The following is a 6,000-nucleotide window of genomic DNA, read 5'->3' as shown; positions in this document are numbered from 1 at the left end:
ACCATTCAATTTCTCTGGGTTCTGTAATATTTTTTCAATGCCTTGCAGCTGATGTAATATTTAGTTAGTTTTTATAGTTCTTTCGCGCATTTTTTCTTTGGTGCTTGTGGTAAGTGAGGCTATCCGACAGAAATCAATGCTGCGTAAATATTCTCAATATCTAAATCACGAATTCCCATCCCTTAAACGGCCCAATTAAGCGAAATCACATATGTGCCGGCCCGCAAAATCCTAAAGCGCCTATTACGCCGGCATATAAACAGCAACTAAACGGGCTGGCCCACTTACTTATTGGGCCAGCCCACTTGATTTACTGCGGACCCCACACTTTTATTGGGCCGGCCCACTTGCTTTAAGGTGGACCCCACCCACTACTGGGCCGGCCCACTAACTAGTTGGGCCAGCCCAATTGCTTTTGTGGTGGCCCCCACATACTAAATGGGCCGGCCCTTTAAGACGAAAGTGGGACCCACCTGTGTTTTTGGCCCGGCCCACTATCTTGTTGTGCCGGCCCACTTGCTATATGGTGGACCCCACATACTAAATGGGCCAGCCCTTTAACTGGAAAGTGGGACCCACCTGTGTTTTTGGCCCGGCCCACTAGCGTGTTGGGCCGGCCCACTTGCTATCTGGTGGACCCCACATACTAAAGGGGCCGGCCCTTTAACAGGAAAGTGGGACCCACCAGTGTTTTGGCCCGGCCCACTATCTTGTTGGGCCGGCCCACTTGCTATATGGTGGACCCCACATACTAAATGGGCCAGCCCTTTAACTGGAAAGTGGGACCTGATACGCCTCCGACGTATCGATAATTTCTTATGTTCCATGCCACATTATTGATGTTATCTACATGTTTTATGCACACTTTATGTCATATTCGTGCATTTTCTGGAACTAACCTATTAACAAGATGCCGAAGTGCCAGTTCCTGTTTTCTGCTGTTTTTGGTTTCAGAAATCCTAGTAACGAAATATTCTCGGAATCGGACGAAATCAACGCCCAAGTTCCTATTTTCACCGGAAGCATCCGTAACACCCGGGAAGGACCGGAGGGGGCACTGGGCCCCCGGACCATAGGCCGGCGCGGCCCAGAGGCCACTGGCCGCGCCGCCCTATGGTGTCGTCGCCCTTCGACCCTCTGCGCCGCCTCTTCGCCTATATAATGCCCCCTGGATCGAAAACCACGATACGTTCGACGAAACCACGAAACCTTCCCGAGAGCCGCCGCCATCGCGAGGCCAAGATCTGGGGGACAGGAGTCTCTGTTCCGGCACGCTGCCGGAGCGGGGAAGTGCCCCCGGAAGGCTTCTCCATCGACACCGCTGCCATCTCCACCGCCATCTTCATCACCGCTGCTGCTCCCATGAGGAGGGAGTAGTTCTACATCGAGGCTCGGCGCTGTACCGGTAGCTATGTGGTTCATCTCTCTCCTATGTGCTTCAATACAATAATCTCATGAGCTGCCTTACATGATTGAGATTCATATGATGATGCTTGTAATCTAGATGTCATTATGCTAGTCAAGTGAGTTTTACTTATGTGATCTCCGGAGACTCCTTGTCCCACGTGTGTAAAGGTGACAGTGTGTGCACCGTGTGGGTCTCTTAGGCTATATTTCACAGAATACTTATTCACTGATGAATGGCATAGTGAGGTGCTTATTTATATCTCTTTATGATTGCAATGTGTTTGTATCACAATTTATCTATGTGCTACTCTAGTGATGTTATTAAAGTAGTTCTATTCCTCCTGCACGATGTAATGGTGACAGTGTGTGCATCCGTGTTAGTACTTGGCATAGGCTATGATTATGATCTCTTGTAGATTATGAAGTTAACTATTGCTATGATAGTATTGATGTGATCTATTCCTCCTACATATGCATGAAGGTGACAGTGTGCATGCTATGTTAGTACTTGGTTTAGTCTTTTGATCTATCTTACACTATAAGGTTACTTAAATATGAACAAATTGTGGAGCTTGTTAACTCCGGCATTGAGGGTTCGTGTAATCCTACGCAATGCGTTCATCATCCAACAAGAGTGTAGAGTATGCATTTATCTGCTTACGTTATGTGATCAATGTTGAGAGTGTCCGCTAGTGAAAGTCTAATCCCTAGGCCTTGTTCCTAAATATCGCTATCGCTGCTTGTTTCTTGTTTCTTTGTGTTACTACTGCTGCAATACTACCACCATCAACTACACGCCAGCAAGCTATTTTCTGGCACCGTTGCTACTGCTCATACATATTTATACCACCTGTATTTCACTATCTCTTCGCCGAACTAGTGCACCTATTAGGTGTGTTGGGGACACAAGAGACTTCTTGCTTTGTGGTTGCAGGGTTGCATGAGAGGGATATCTTTGACCTCTTCCTCCCCGAGTTCGATAAACCTTGGGTGATCCACTTAAGGGAAAACTTGTTTGTGTTCTACAAACCTCTCGCTCTTGGAGGCCCAACACCATCTACAGGAAAAGGAGGGGAAGTAGACATCAAGCTATTTTCTCGGCGCCGTTCTTGCAGTGAGGAAAGGTAAAAGGTACTCACACTCCGGATCTTGGCTACTAAGCTATTCTCCGGCGCCGTAAGTACTCGAAGCTATTTCCTTTAGATCCTGCAATTGCATCTTTTTGTTTCTTGTTTACACTAGTTTGGCATAATGGACAAGAATGATCTTCTTATTCTATTTCCTGATTTAAAACATGGATTGTTTGATGCGAAAATTAAAAAACCTATTGAATCTTATTTGCATGCTGGTAGTAATATTAGTATGAACGCTTTGAACACCATTGTTGATAATAATATAGAAAGTTCTAAGCTTGGGGAAGCTGGTTTTCATGATCTTTTTAGTCCCCCAAGCATTGAGGAGAAAATTTTCTTTGATGATACTTTGCCTCCCATATATGATGATTATAATGATAGTGGTCTTTTGGTGCCACCTACTATGGAGAGTAAATTTTGTTGTGATTATACTATGCCTCCAACACTTGATGAGAATAATAATGATAGCTACTTTGTTGAATTTGCTCCTACTACAATTAATAAGAATAACTATGCTTATGTGGAGAGTAATAATTTTATGCATGAGACTCATGATAAGAATGCTTTATGTGATAGTTATATTGTTGAGTTTGCTCATGATGCTACTGAAAGTTATTATGAGAGAGGAAAATATGGTTGTAGAAATTTTCATGTTACTAAAACACCTCTCTATGTGCTGAAATTTTTGAAACTACACTTGTTTTATCTTCCTATGCTTGTTACTTTGCTCTTCATGAACTTGTTTATTTACAAGATTCCTATGCATAGGAAGCATGTTAGACTTAAATGTGTTTTGAATTTGCCTCTGGATGCTCTCTTTCGCTTCAATTACTATTTCTTATGAGTGCATCATTAAAACTGCTGAGCCCATCTTAATGGCTATAAAGAAAGAACTTCTTGGGAGATAACCCATGTGTTATTTTTCTACAGTACTTTGTTTTATATTTGTGTCTTGGAAGTTTTTTACTAATGTAGCAACCTCTCCTTATCTTAGTTTTGTGTTTTGTTGTGCCAAGTGAAGCCTCTAATCGAAGGTTGATACTAGATTTGGATTTCTGCGCAGAAACAGATTTCTATCTATCACGAATCTGGGCTGTTTTCTCTGTAGAAAAATCAGAAAAATATGCCAATTTACGTGCGTGTTCCTCAGATATGTATGCAACTTTCATTAGTTTTGAGTTTTCTGATTTGAGCAACGGAAGTATTTATTAAAAATTCGTCTTTACGGACTATTCTGTTTTGACAGATTCTGCCTTTTATTTCGCATTGCTTCTTTCGCTGTGTTGGGTGGATTTATTTGTTCCATTACCTTCCAGTAGCTTTGAGCAATGTCCAGAAGTGTTAAGAATGATTGTGTCACCTCTGAACATGAGAGTTTTTGATTATGTACTAACCCCTCTAATGAAGTTTATGAGAAGTTTGGTCTGAATGAAGTTTTCAAGGGTCAAGAGAGGAGGATGATATACTATGATCAAGAAGAGTGAAAGCTCTAAGCTTGGGGATGCCCCGGTGGTTCACCCCTGCATATATCAAGAAGACTCAAGCGTCTAAGCTTGGGGATGCCCAAGGCATCCCCTTCTTCGTCGACAACATTATCAGGTTCCTCCCCTGAAACTATATTTTTATTCCGTCACATCTTATGTGCTTTACTTGGAGCGTCTGTATGTTTCTTGTTTTTGTTTTTGTTTGAATAAATGCTTGTGTGGGAGAGAGACACGCTCCGCTGGTTCGTATGAACACATGTGTTCTTAGCTTTTAATATTCATGGCGAAGTTTCTTCTTCGTTAAATTGTTATATGGTTGGAATTGGAAAATGATACATGTAGTAAATTGCTATAATGTCTTGGGTAATGTGATACTTGGCAATTGTTGTGCTCATGTTTAAGCTCTTGCATCATATGCTTTGCACCCATTAATGAAGAAATACATAGAGCATGCTAAAATTTGGTTTGCATATTTGGTCTCTCTAAGGTCTAGATAATTTCTAGTATTGAGTTTGAACAACAAGGAAGACGGTGTAGAGTCTCATAATGTTTTCAATATGTCTTTTATGTAAGTTTTGCTGCACCGGTTCATCCTTGTGTTTGTTTCAAATAACCTTGCTAGCCTAAGCCTTGTATCGAGAGGGAATACTTCTCATGCATCCAAATACTTGAGCCAACCACTATGCCATTTGTGTCCACCATACCTACCTACTACATGGTATTTCTCCGCCATTCCAAAGTAAATTGCTTGAGTGCTACCTTTAAACAATTCAAAATTTATCACCTCTGATTTGTGTCAATGTTTTATAGCTCATGAGGAAGTATGTGGTGTTTATCTTTCAATCTTGTTGGGCAACTTTCACCAATGGACTAGTGGCTTCATCCGCTTATCCAATAATTTTGCAAAAAGAGCTGGCAATGGGATTCCCAGTCCCAAATTAATTAACAAAAATAGACACTCCTCCATGGTATGTGATTGTTGGACGGCACCCGAAGGATTCGGTTAGCCATGGCTTGTGTAAGCAAAGGTTGGGAGGAGTGTCATCATAATAAAACTAAAATAAAAAGGCACTCCTTCATGGTATGAGATTGTTGGCAGGCACCCGAGGATTCGGTTAGCCATGGTTTGTGAAAGAAAGGTTGGAAGGAGTGCCACCCAAAATAAAATAAAATGGGAGCCGCTCTTTGAAGGTTTGTCTGGCAAGGGGGTTAGAGTACCCGCTACCATTCGTTGACAACAACATACACCTCTCAAAACTTTATTTTTATGCTCTCTATATGTTTCCAAAATCAAAGCTCTAGCACAAATATAGCAATCGATGCTTTTCCTCTATGGAGGACCATTCTTTTACTTTTATTGTTGAGTCAGTTCACCTATTTCTCTCCACCTCAAGAAGCAAACACTTGTGTGAACTGTGCATTGATTCTTACATACTTGCTTATTGCATTTGTTATATTGCTCTGCATTGACAACTATCCATGAGATATACATGTTACAAGTTGAAAGCAACCGCTGAAACTTAATCTTCCATTGTGTTGCTTCAATGTCTCTACTATGAATTTATTGCTTTATGAGTAACTCTTATGCAAGACTTATTGATGCTTGTCTCGAAAGTACTATTCATGAAAAGTCTTTGCTATATGATTCAATTGTTTACTCATTGCATTTACATTGTTTTGATCATTGCATTCATTACATGTGTTTACAATAGTATGATCAAGGTTATCATGGCATGTCACTCCAGAAATTATCTGTGTTATCGTTTTACCTGCTCGGGACGAGCAGAACTAAGCTTGGGGATGCTGATACGCCTCCGACGTATCGATAATTTCTTATGTTCCATGCCACATTATTGATGTTATCTACATGTTTTATGCACACTTTATGTCATATTCGTGCATTTTCTGGAACTAACCTATTAACAAGATGCCGAAGTGCCAGTTCATGTTTTCTGCTGTTTTTGGTTTCAGAAATC

The sequence above is a fragment of the Lolium perenne genome, chromosome 1 (genome assembly GCF_019359855.2).
Source record: "Lolium perenne isolate Kyuss_39 chromosome 1, Kyuss_2.0, whole genome shotgun sequence".
NCBI classification, from domain to species: Eukaryota; Viridiplantae; Streptophyta; class Magnoliopsida; order Poales; family Poaceae; genus Lolium; species Lolium perenne.
This window is presented reverse-complemented; position numbering follows the sequence as displayed.